Below are 14,134 nucleotides of genomic sequence, written 5' to 3'. Positions count from 1 at the left end.
TTTAAAAATATTATTCTGAGAAAGAGTAAATGGGCCTTGTCAGATAGCCAAAAGGGTTCATGGTACACATAAAATACTGCTCAAAATTTTTCCTCTATATTCTTTCTTTTTATTATAGCTTTTTATTGACAGAACATATGCATTGGTAATTTTTCAACATTGTCCTTTGCAATCACTTCTGTTCCAACTTTTCCCTTCCTTCCTTCCACCTCCTCCCCTAGATGACAGGCAATTTCACACATTTTAAACATGTTAATGTATATCTTAAAGACAATATATGTTTACACATTTATACAGTTCTCTTCTTGCACAAGAAAAAATTGGAGTTAGAAAGGTAAAAATAACCTGGGAAGAAAAATGCAAGTAGTCCATATTCACTTCCCAGTGTTTTTTCTCTGGGTGTAGTTGGTTCTGTTCATCATTGACCAATTAGAACTGAATTGGATCTTCTCATTGCCGAATATATCCACTTCCATCAGAATTGATCCTCAGATAGTATTGTTGCTGAAGTGTATAATGACCTCCTGGTTTTGCTCATTTCACTTAGCATCAGTTCATGTAAGTCTCTCCAAGCCTTTCTGTATTCATCCTGTTGGTCATTTCTTAGAGAAAAATATTCTGTAAATAAATTAAAACATTCATATACCATAGTTTACCCAGCCATTCTCCAAATATGCATCAGCACACCCATTCAATTTCCAGTTTCTAGCCACTACAAAAATGGGCTGCCACAAACTTTTTTGCACATCCAGATCCCTTTCACTTCTTAAATATCTTTTTTGGGATATAAGCCTAGTAGTAACACTGCTGGATCAAAAGGTATGCACAATTTGATAACATTTTGAGCATAGTTCTAAATTGCTCTCCAGAATGGTTGGATCCATTCACAACTACATCAATAATGCATCAGTGTCCCAGTTTTCCTGCATCCCCTCCAACATCCATAATTATCTTTTCCTGTCATCTTAGCCAATCTGACAGGTGTATAATGGTATCTCAGAGTTGTTTTAATGTGCATTTCTCTGATCAATAGTGATTTGGAACATCCTTTCATATGAGTAGAAATAGTTTTAATTTTATTATCTGAAAATTATCTGTTCATATCTGTTAGGATTACTAGGTACTAATTTGGTTATCTAATTTAGCCTGGTACTTAACAATTCTCTAGCTCAGAGTTTACATCTTTAGTTCAAACCTTTAAAAGAGTTTACACTTTTAAAGAAGCAAGTTCATTGGTTGTAGGAGTTCCCACAAGCCCCTGGGAGTACTCACAAGCCCATTCTCTGAGAGGATAAAAAGAGGAACAATGAGTCTGGAAGACAGCAGTCTGGAAGGATAGAGTCTGGATTGGGTTAAGGACAAGACTTCCCAGGAGAACTTCAGGGAAGCTTGAGGAGATTTAGAGCTAGGATTAAGGAAGAAGAGGATACAAGATTCTACCTTCACTCTGACGGGAGGCTCCAGAAGCCTCCCAAGAAACCTGCTCACAAAGAAAAGGATTTACAGAAAAGAGAACGATCACAAATCTAAGACAACAGGACATTTACATTTCTGTGCCCAATGTGGGGCAAAGACTTCTGCTTATCCTGATTCTGGCTGACTCTGAGCCCTTCAGAGTGAGCTAGCCCGGACTTTAACACATATCCTTTGACCATTTATCAATTGGAGAATGGCTTGATTTCTTATAAATTAGAGTCAATTCTGTATATATTTTGGAAAGAGGCTTTATCAGAATCTTTAATTAGTAAAAAAAATGTTTTCCTAGTTTATTGCTTCCCTTCTAATCTTGTGTGCATTAGTTTTGTTTGTACAAAAGCTTTTTAATTTGATATAATCAGCATTTTCTATTTTGTGATCAATAATGGTCTCTATTTCTTCCTTGTATATTCTTTCTCAGTAACATCAATTGCCATATTTAACTGTCATTTTTTTTTGCAGATGACTAACATAATCTACATGTAATAATGACATATTTACTATATTTCAGGCACTGTGATAAGCATTGGGGATGAAAAAGAACATAAAAAGATAATCCTTGCCCTTAAGGAGCTTAATAGATTGGAATAAGCAACATATAAACAAATATGTGCAAAGGAAGCTATACATAGATTAAATAGGAATAAATTAAAAGAGGGGAAATAGTGGAATTAAAAAGGGTTAGGAAAGGCTTCTTACAGAAGGTAGGACTTAAAGGAAGTCAGAGATATTAATAGTAGGAACAGAGAAAAGAGAGCATCCCTCACATGATGGACAAGCAGAGAAAATGCCTGAAACTGAGAGATGGAATATTTTGTTTAGAGGGTTGAAAGTCCAAAAAGGTATACTTGAATCAGACAACTGAGCATTTAAGGTTAATTACCTATTGGATGTGAGACAATGACTCTATTAGCATATGTTTGATAAATGGCTCTTCTTATTATTGGTGCCTGCTGAAAGTTTGGTATTAAGATAATCATAGGCAAGGATTAGAGGGAAGAGGGCAATTCTATCTACATCCCAGCAGGCTCTTGACCCTTACCTATCAACTTCACCTTCCTGGGTGAAGGGAAGATCAGTGATAGCACCAGCATCTCCCCCCAAGCAATCATCCCCTCCTATGACTTGACTGCAAAAGTCACTACTTAAAGCCAAAAAGGAAGGCAGAATACAACTAATTTGAGAATAGAAATGTATCCTGTGATTGAACAACTTAACTCTTCAGGTCAAGAAAGGAGAAGATACACTCTTTTAAATCTAGAAATCATGAAAAACATGTAAAAGGCTTGTACTCTTTATGGGGGTCTTATGTTAAGATGTTATTAAAGAATTTGGCTTATGAAATTTTAACTCCTAATGACTGGAAATCTATAGCAAGGACATGCATAGAACCTGGACAAAACTTGTTGTAGCTCTCTGAATATAGTGAACTCTGTATGATACAAGGCCAATGAAATAGGCAAACTGGAGTTAAAACATAAATCACCTGTGACCAACTAACAGGTGTAGGTCATTATACAGACACTTTAGCACAGATTAATTACCCCATAGCAGCATGTAAGCAAATTGCTTCTGCTGCTATCAAATGACATGGGGCTTTATTCCAGGTCAACAGGACAGAGGAGAGTCCTTCATCACAATAACACAAGGGCCAAATGAACCCTTTGCTGATTTTGTGGAACATCTGCAGACAGCCGTCATACAAACTATTAGTGAAAATGTAGCAACAGAAATTATGATAAGGCAACTTGCTAAAGAAAATGCTAATGAGGTTTGTAAAAAATTATACTAGGACTACACAAGGATGCTCCTTTAGAGGAGATCATTAGACGCTGTGCCCCAGTGGGCACAAATACCTTTTATATCCAGGCTATGATGCAGACTCCCCAGGATCCGAACATGGGAAGACAAGGTCCCTTTTGGCAAGGGACTTACAGAGAAATTTGTCAGTGCTTTCAATATGGTAAAGTAGGGCATCTGAAAACTCAATATTGGCATAGATACAGAGTGAAAAAACAGGGTGGGAGAACAAGACCTAAAACCCCATGTCCAAAATGCAACAGAGGTCTCCACTGGGTATCAGAATGTACACTGATTCAGGGAAACTGGATGGGGGGGCCTAGTCCCAGGGCCCAAAACAAAAAATAATTGGGGCATGATGCCAGCAGATGCTACATCCAGAGAGTCTTTAGAAGTTCAGTATTAAGACATAAACAATTAGCCAGGAAGCAACCTGATGGGAGAAAGGGATTGCAATTGGAGAAATTAGAGTTTTATGCGTCTGGGAGAGATGAAATCTGTTCCTCTTCAACCTATAGATCCCTTGCCTCCAGGCAGAGTAGGCTTGACCATTTCACTGCCTGAGAGTACTTACAAAGCAGTATTCATCCATACACTGATGTGGAAAACTGGAGATAATATCCCACTCATTGATACAGGCAGCAATGACTTATTAACCAGGAGAAGTAGTAGCATCAGGTTTACTGATACAGACTCCTAATAGACAATCTGGTAATAGTTGCCCAGATTGTTACTCCAAGCAAGAGAATCCAAGAATATTCTGGATTGCAGTAGTTACAGCTGACTGTCCTATACTCACTATCTATGTTAATGGCAGACATAGGTGCCAAAGATTAAGGTAGACACCTATATGTCTGGAATAGGAGGATCAATAGCAGCTGAAATTTGTGCTACCCCTTTGAGATGGACATTTGAAGACAAAACAGGAGTTTTACTCCTTTTATAGTTGAAAAAATCCCCATCAATCTGTTGGGAAGATACAATTAGGATTACAGATGAGTAATTCAGTTTTTTAGGCAGGGCTGCTGTTGAAGGTCTGCCAGCACTCTCACCTGTTCCTATTCAATGGAAAACTGACATACCTGTGGATAGAAAAGTGGCCCTTAGCTAGCAATAAAATTCAGGCCTTATTAGATATAGTACAGGAGCAACTTGACTGCTGGAACTCTGTCTTCCCAGAAATCAGCCAAAGTCAGGATAATCAAAAGTCTTTATTCTTGGTCTTTTGAGGTCTCAGTTAGGGGATTAGATCTAGCAATCTCCATACCTCCTTCCTCTCTCTCCACCACCAGGAGAATGCCTCAATTTCCTCCTCCTACTCCATCCACACAAGTCACTTCCCCTTCTTTGTCCACACCCACCAATAGAGCCAGCACAGAATGGTTGGGGAGGATCATCCTTCAAACATGTTAATAGAAAATCGACCAATTGGCAATTAGTCTCATGTGCTCCATTATCCAAGTGCATTTGCTCAGTTCTAGCCCTTTACATCTTTCTCTTTCTTTTGTTTTAGAACACAGGTGATCACGCCCCCTGACTTCTCAGGAAGGGAGATGGAAGCACTAAAAAGGAGATAATCACACCCTCCTTGACATCTCAGGAAGGGAGATGAAAAGCACCAAAGGGAAGTGGGGATTGCTAGCGGGTTTCTGGGTTGAAGGGTCTTATTAGAGACAAGTATGCACAAACCCATCAGCATGGGAGTTATTACACAAGCACATAGCAATAACCCAGAAGCTATTAGTGATAACTCTCCCCACTATCAGTGCAGGCTTGATAAGGTGTAACAAACATGAATTGTACATGCAAATAGTGATATAACAAACAATATGAATCAACATGGTGTTGTAAAAGATTTCCAGAAGTCCTAGAAGGAGGGTATGTAAACATCAGTCACACATACATGCCTTCTTCAGCAACCAAGAGATAGTCCAAAACCAATCTATTGTCCATTACTTCACATGTTAGGGGATCCAATGATCTCCACAAGTTTTTGAAGTCCCGCAACAGTATTTTTATATGTTAGGGAATCCAATGATTCCTACAGGTTTTGAAGTCCTGCAACAGTCTTATGATGCCTCAGAGAATCCAATGATTCCTGAGGACTTTCAAGTCCTACAATAGTCTTATGATGTCTCAGAGAATACAATGATTCCTGAGGGTTTTCAAGTCCAACAATTTTTGATATCCATGAGTCAAATTCCATAACTGCCAGGTTCTTTCAGTGGTGGGCACAGTCAGCAATGGAACCACCTGATGTTTCTTGGGTCTTCTCCTTCATTTCAAGGGTCTGCTCCGTCTCTTTCTGATGGACAAGGTGAATGTGGCTTGCTGGCACCCATCTGATTCCTTCTCCATCTGTGGAGATACAAGCAAACCCTCTCCCCCAAGCAGTTAACCTATCTGGTCCCTTCCATTCACCACTTTCTGGTCTTTCCACATGACCTGGTGATTATCCAAAGACAGTGGAGCTGTTCGCACTGGACACTGTCCTTCTGGTGGGTTATAAAACCTGTCTGCCGGAGCCAGTGCATCTTTGTCAAAAATCAAGAAGTTAATTGTATAAAGAGCTAGATTTAGAAGTTCTCTAGGGTTACCCGTGGCTACCCCTTTCTTTTGTTTTTTGGAGGAGTGTCTTAATATTTCTGTTCTTCACTCTACTATTGCTTGCCCTTGAGGATTAAATGGTATGCCAGTAGTATGTAAAATCTTATACTGTGCACGAAAGTGTGCAAAATGTTTAGAAGTATATGCAGGTCCATTGTCTGTTTTTATTGCTTGTGGCACATTCATAATTCCAAATGCTTGTATAAGGAATTTAGTGACCACTTGGGCTGTCTCTTTTGCTGCTGGCATTGCATAAGTGAATCCTGAAAATGTGTCTACCACAACGTGGATAAAAGATAGATGACCAAAAGATTTCTAATGGATCACAAGCATTTGCCAGATTTCATTAGGTCTCAGTAGGTGTGGTACAAAGAATTGGCACAGCCAAATAGAATTTATAGCTTCCAATATATATCAGCACTTTAAGGAACTTCAAGAGCAGGTGAAAAAGTATCCAGGTAAGATTTATATCTTGCATGTCCACTCTCATAGTGTATTTCCAGGTCCTATTTTTAATGATAATTCAAAGGCAGATAGCCTTCTAACTATGTTGGCCAATAATCCTTTATTTCAGGAAGTCCAAGAATCTCATTCTAAATATCATCAGACCACTCGAGCTTTACCTTTTCAATTTGGGATAACAAAAGAGGAAGCTAGGAGAATAGTAAAAACCTGTCCAGTTTGCCTTCCTTTCCATGCTCCTACATTCCCTCCAGGGAAGAACACTCATGGTTTGAGACCCAATGAAAACTGGCAAATCGATGTGACCCAGTCATAAATCTTTTGGTTGTCTGTCTTTTATCCATGTTGTAGTAGACACCTTTTCAGCATTTACTTTTGCAGTACCAGCACCAAAAGAGACAGCCTGAATGGTCACTGAATTCCTTAAAAAACATTTGCAATTATGGGTGTTCCACAAGCAATAAAAAATAGGTAATGAACCTGCATATACTTCCTAAACATTTTGCACACTTTTGTGCACAGTATAAGATTTTACACACTACTGGCATACCCTTTAATCATCAAGGACAGGCAATAGTAGAGAGGAGAAACAGAGACATCAAGACACTCCTCCAAAAACAAAGTGAGAGTCACAGGTAACCATTGGAGAACTTCTAAATCTAGCTCTTTATACAATTAACTTCTTGATTTTTAACAAAGATGCACTGGCTCCAACAGACAGCTTTTATAACCCAATGGAAGGGCAGTGTCCAGTGCGAGCAGCTCCACTCTTTAGATAATAGCTAGATGATGTGGAGAGATCCAGAAAGTGTTGAATGGAAGAGACCAGATAGGTTGCCTGTTTGGGGAAGAGGGTTTGCTTGTATCTCTACAGATGGAGAAGGAATCAGATGGGTGCCAAAGAGCCATATTTGCCTTGTCCATTGGAGAGATATGGAGCAGACACTTCAAATGAAGGAAGGAGAAGATCCAAGAAACATCGGATGGTTCCATTGCTGATTGTGCCCACCACTGAAAGAGATGGCAGTTATGGCAACTGACTCATAGGCATCAAAAATTGTTAATGACTCTAATGCAGGACTTCAAAACCCTCAGGAATCATTTACCTTTTTTGTTGTTTGCTTGCTTATTTTATACTTTCTCACTTTTCTCCCTTTTGATCTGATTTTTCGGGTGCAGCATGATAAATGTGGAAATATGTTTAGAATACTTGCACATGTTAAACTAATATTGGATTACTTGCTATAAAAGTAGGGAGGTGGGGAGGGAGGAAGAAAAATTTAGAATACAAGATTTTACAAGGATGAATGTTGAAAACTATCTTTGCTGATATTTTGAAAAATAAAAAAAAATCTATTATCAAAGAAGAATATATGTAATAGAGTAAAGTGTGAGAAGATTATATAGGAAGGAGGGAGCCAGACTATGAATGGCTTTGAGTGTCAAGGAGAGGGTTTGATATTTGTTCCAGGAGACAATAGGAATTCACTATTCATTGAGCTTGGTAATGAAATGATAGGACTTGTATTTTTAAATTTTCTTTTATTTATGGTTTTTTATTTTTATTATAGCTTTTTATTTACAAAAGACATGTATGGGTAATTTTTCAACACTGACCTTTGCAAAATCTTCTATTCCAAATTTACCTCTTCTTCCCTTCCCCCTCCCCTAGATATGCATGTTAAATATGTGAAGTCCAATATATGTATACATATTTATGCAGTTATCTTGCTGCACAAGAAAAATTGAATCTGTAAAGAAAAAAAAAGACTTGAGAAGGAAAACACAAATGCAAGTAAACAATAACAGAAAGAGTAAAAAATGCTATATTGTGGTCTACATTCATTGTCCATAGTTCTCTCTCTGGATGTAGATGACTCTCTTCATTACTGAAAAATTAGAACTGGTTTGCATCATCTAATTCTTGAAGAGAGCCACGTCTATCACAATTAATCTTTGTATAATGATCTCCTGGTTCTGCTCATTTCACTTAGCATCAGTTCATGTAAGTCTTTTAGTACTCTCTGAAACCATCCTGTTGGTCATTTCTTACAGAACAAAAATATTCCATAACCCTCATATACCACACTTTATTCAGCCATTTTCTAATTGATGGACATCCATTCAGTTTTTAGTTTCTAGACACTACAAAAATGGCTGCCACAAACATTTTTGCACATATGGGTCCCTTTCCCTTCTTTAAGATCTCTTTGGGATATAAGCCCATTAGTAACACTACTGGATCAAAAGGTATGCACAGTTTGATAACTTTATGAGCATAGTTCCAAATTGCTCTCCAGAATGGTTGGATTCACTTAGAATTCCACCAACAATGTATCACTATCCTAATTTTTTTCTTTTTTTAAAATTAATTTTATAATTATACATTTTTGACAGTATATATGAATGAGTATTTTTTTTATAACATTAGCCCGTGTATTCATTTTTCCAGATTTTCCCCTCCCTTTTTCTATTTCCTCCCCTAGATGAGAGGCAATCTCATACATTTTACATGTGTTACAGTATAACCTAGATATAATATAGGTGTGTAAATCCAATTTTCTTGTTGCATGTTAAGTATTGGATTCCGAAGGTATAAGTAACCTGGATAGATAGACAGTAGTGCTAATATTTTACATTCACTTCCCAGTGTTCCTTCTCTGGGTGTAGTTGTTTCTGTCCATCATTGATCAGCTAGAAGTGAGTTGTATCTTCTTTATGTTGAAGATATTCCCTTCCATCAGAATACATATTCATACAGTATTGTTGTTGAAGTGTATAGTGATCTTCTAGTTCTGCTCATTTCACTCAGCATCAGTTCATGCAAGTCTCTCCAAGCCTCTCTGTATTCATCCTACTGGTCATTTCTTTTTTCTTTTTTTATTTTTATTTTATTTTATTAATTTTATAATTATACATTTTTGAAAGTATATATGCATGAGTATTTTTTTATAACATTAGCCCGTGTATTCATTTTTCCAGATTTTCCCCTCCCTTTTTCTATTCCCTCCCCTAGATGACAAGCAATCTCATACATTTTACATATGTTACAGTATAACCTAAATATAATATATGTGTGTAAATTCAATTTTCTTCTTGCACGTTAAGTATTGGATTCCGAAGGTATAAGTAACCTGGGTAAATAGACAGTAGTGCTAATATTTTATATTCACTTCCCAGTGTTCCTTCTCTGGGTGTAGTTGTTTTTGTCCATCATTGATCAGCTGGAAGTGAGATATATCTTCTTTATGTTGAAGAGATCCACTTCCATCAGAATACATCTTCATACAGTATTGTTGTTGAAGTGTATAGTGATCTTCTGATTCTGTTCATTTCATTCAGCATCAGTTCATGCAAGTCTCTCCAAGCCTTTCTGAATTCATCCTGCTGGTCATTTCTTACAGAGCAATAATATTCCATAACCTTCATATACCATAATTTACCCAACCATTCTCCAATTGATGGACATCCATTCATCTTCCAGTTTCTAGCCACTATGAAAAGAGCTGCCACAAACATTTTGGCACACACAGGTCCCTTTCCCCTCTTTAGTATTTCTTTGGGATATAAGCCCAGTAGTAGCACTGCTGGATCAAAGAGTATTCACAGTTTGAAAACTTTTTGGGCATAGTTCCAAATTGCTCTCCAGAATGGTTGGATTCTTTCACAACTCCACCAACAATGTATTAGTGTCCCAGTTTTCCCTCATTCCCTCCAACATTCATCATTATTTGTTCCTGTCATCTTAGCCAATCTGACAGGTGTGTAGTGATATCTCAGAGTTGTCTTAATTTGCATTTCTCTGATCAGTAGTCATTTGGAAAACTCTTTCATTTGAGTGGATATAGTTTCAATTTCTTCCTCTGAGAATTGTCTGTTCATATCCTTTGACCATTTATCAATTGGAGAATGGTTTGATTTCTTATAAATTGGGATCAATTCTCTATATATTTTGGAAATGAGACCTTTATGAGAACCTTTAACTATAAAAATATTTTCCCAATTTGTTACTTCCCTTTTAATCTTGTTTGAATTAGTATTGTTTTTTTCAGTCACTTTTTGGTTTGATGTAATCAAAATCTTCTATTTTGTGATCAATAATGACTCTATTTCTTCTCTACTCATAAATTCCTTCCTCCTCCACAGGTCTGAAAGGTAAACTATCCATTTTTTCATCTAATCTATTTATGATCTCATTCTTTATGCCTAAATCATGGACCCATTTTGATCTTATCTTGGTATATGATGTTAAGTGTGGATCCATATCTAATTTCTGCCATACTAATTTCCAGTTTTCCAAACAGTTTTTTTCAAATAATGAATTTTTATCCCAAATGTTGGTATCTTTGGGTTTATCAAACACTATATTCTTTTAGTTGTACCCTTTTTCGTCTTTTGTATCTAATCTGTTCCACTGATCGACTGGTTTATTTCTTAGCCAATACCAAATGGTTTTGGTGACATCTACTATATAATATAGCTTTAGATCAGGTATACCTAGACCACCTTCATCTGACTTTTTTTTTTCATTGATTCCCTTACAATTCTCAACATTTTATTCTTGCATATGAACTTTGTTGTTATTTTTTCTAGGTCACTAAAATAGTCTGATTGGTATAGCACTAAATAAACAGATTAGTTTGGGGAGTATTGTCATCTTTATTATATTTGCTCAGTCTATCTACGAGCAGTGGATGTCTTTCCAGTTATTTAAATCTGACTTTATTTTTGTGGTAAGTGTTTTGTAATTTTGCTCATATAATTCCTAACTTTTCTTTGGTAGGTGGATTTCCAAATATTTTATACTCTCAACATTTGTTTGGAATGGAATTTCTCTTTATATCTCTTGCTGTTGCATTTTGTTGGTGATGTATAAAAATGCGGAGGATTTATGTGGATTTATTTTGTATCCAGCAACTTTACTAAAGTTGTGAATTATATCTAATAACTTTTTATTAGAATCTCTGGGGTTTTCTAAGTATACCATCATATCATCTGCAAAGAGTGACAGTTTGATTTCCTCATTACCTACTCTAATTCCTTGAATCTCTTTCTCGACTCTTATTGCCCAGGCTAACATTTCTAATACAATATTGAATAGTAATGGTGATAGTGGGGAACCTTGTTTCACTCCTGATCTTACTCGGAAAGGTTCCAGTTTATCTCTATTGCATATTGTGCTTATTGACGGTTGTAAATATATGCTCCTGATTATTCTAAAGAATAGTCCATTTATTCCTATACTCTCAAGTGCTTTTAGTAGGAATGGATGTTGGATTTTATCAAATGCTTTTTCTGCATCTATTGAGATAATCATATGGTTTTTATTAATTTGATTATTAATATGGTCAATTATACTAATAGTTTTCCTAATATTAAACCAGCCCTGCATTCCTGGTATAAATTCTCCTTGATCATAATGTATTATCCTGGGGATGATTTTCTGAAGTCTTTTTGCTAATAGCTTATTTAAGATTTTAGCATCAATATTCATTCAGGAAATTGGTCTATAGTTTTCTTTCTCAGTTTTCGATCTACCTGGTTTAGGTATCAGTACCATGTCTGTGTCATAAAAGGAGTTTGGCAGGACTCCTTCATCCCCTATTTTTTCAAATAGTTTATATAACATTGGGGCTAGTTGTTCTTTAAATATTTGGTAGAATTCAAATGTAAATCCATCTGGTCCTGGGGAATTTTTTCCTGGGGAGTTGATTAATAGCTTGTTCTAATTCTTTTTCTGAAATGGGACTATTTAAGCAATTTATCTCCTCCTCTGTTAATCTCGGAAGCCTATATTTTTGGAGGAAGTCATCCACTTCACTTAAGTTATCAAATTTATTGGCATAAAGTTGGGCAAAATAACTCATTATTTCTCTAATTTCATCTTCATTGGTGGAAGGATCCTCCTTTTCATTTGTAAGACTAACAATTTGATTTTCCTCTTTCCTTTTTCTGATCCGATTTAGCAAAGGTTTATCTATTTTATTGGTTTTTCATGAAACCAATTTTTGGTTTTATTTATTAATTCAATATTTTTTTAACTTTCAATATTATTGATTTCTCCTTTTAATTTTAGTATTTCGGAGGGCGGAGCCAACATGGCGGAGAAGAAACACACGACTCAGTGAACGTCCTCACTCCCTCACAACCAATTAGATAAATTAAGTCTCGGAATTAGCTCAGGACTGATAGATACCATAAGGACTGGAAGCATGACTTACCAGCTGAAGAGAATCTGGAGTTTCAACAGGAAAGGTCAGTTCTCAGGGGAGGAATAAGAGAGACCAGCACAGATGGTGGGGTAGGGGCACACTGCGCCCATTGCGCTGGGAAGGTCTCTGGGATCAGAGAAGCCACTGAGGTAAAGGAATCTGGCACAGGCTGTTAGCTCTTCTCTGCTAATTATTTAGCAGTTCAGAAGAGAAAGCCAAAATATTTTAAAACTCAGATTAGATTTTCCCCGATCCTGGGGGTGACTCAGCAGATCTCGGCACCAGGGGGTGTGGCCTCAGCTACCACCTGAGAATAGTTAAGAGATTGACAAGTGGGTGGATACGGCCCAAGGCAACACACACTGCCTAGTTTAGCTGGAGGGAGTGGAACTCAGCTCCAGGAAGTCCCAGAGAAGCGGAACCTTTGAACTAGGGACCGCGGTTTCTGGCAGACACTTCCAGTTTGAGCACAGGGGCTTTTCACATCACCTGCTGCAGACATCCACGCCCCACCGGGACACATAGGCCGGGCTTTGTGCTGTCTTTACTATTCTACGCCCTGGAAGCACAGTAGTGCTAATCACCTCTGAGGCACTTCCAGGGAGGGGGTGGGGAACTCTCTCCCAGAGCTCTATCTTAGCTCAGGCGCAGGAGCCGCTGCATCCATCCGGTCTGGGAGGAAGCTGGTAAAGAAGTAAATAAATAATTTCCTACCCCAGGGACAGACCCCAAAAGATTTTTTAAGTATGAGCAAAAAAGCTAGAAAAACCATAGATTCCTTCTATACAGAGAAAGAGTGGGTATCCAACCCCGAGGAAGTTAACAGCAGAGAGACAGCAGATAACAACCTAAAGGGGAACGATTCCTGCCCCCCATCACATAACTCTCTCCTAGAAGAAGCTCTTAAAAAATTGAGGGAGATTGAAGAAAAATGGGGAAAGGAAAGGGAAGATATGATAGAGAATAACAACGTCCTGAAATTGGAGTTGGAAAAAATAAAGAATTCACAGGAGATGCAGGGAAACAAAATTTATGAATTAGAAAAGGTTAAAAAAACACAGGAAAGTAGGATTTCTGAATTGGAAAAGATAAAAAAGTCTCAAGAAAATAGAATTTCTGAATTGGAAAAAGAAAATAATTCTCAAAAAAAATTAGGGAAATGGAAAAAAAATTCAATAGAGCAAAATAATTCATTTAAAAACGAAATTGGGCATTTACAAAAAGAACTAAAAACTGTGAAAGAAGAAAATAACTCCTTAAAAGTCAGGATGGAACAAATAGAAATGAATGATTCACAGAGAACCCAAGAATCAGTCAAACAAAACAAAAAAAATGAGAAGCTGGAGAACAACGTCAAATACTTACTGGGAAAATCTATAGACCTGGAAAATAGATCTAGGAGAGATAATCTGAGGATCATTGGACTTCCAGAAAACTATGACCAAAAAAAGAGCCTAGATTCTATTTTACAGGAAATTATCAAAGAGAACTGTCCAGAGATAATAGAAACAGAAGGGAAAGTAGATGTGGAAAGAATTCATCGAACTCCTAATGAAATAGACCCTAAAAAAAAGAAC

Source organism: Sminthopsis crassicaudata, chromosome 3, assembly GCF_048593235.1.
Source record: "Sminthopsis crassicaudata isolate SCR6 chromosome 3, ASM4859323v1, whole genome shotgun sequence".
NCBI classification, from domain to species: Eukaryota; Metazoa; Chordata; class Mammalia; order Dasyuromorphia; family Dasyuridae; genus Sminthopsis; species Sminthopsis crassicaudata.
This window is presented reverse-complemented; position numbering follows the sequence as displayed.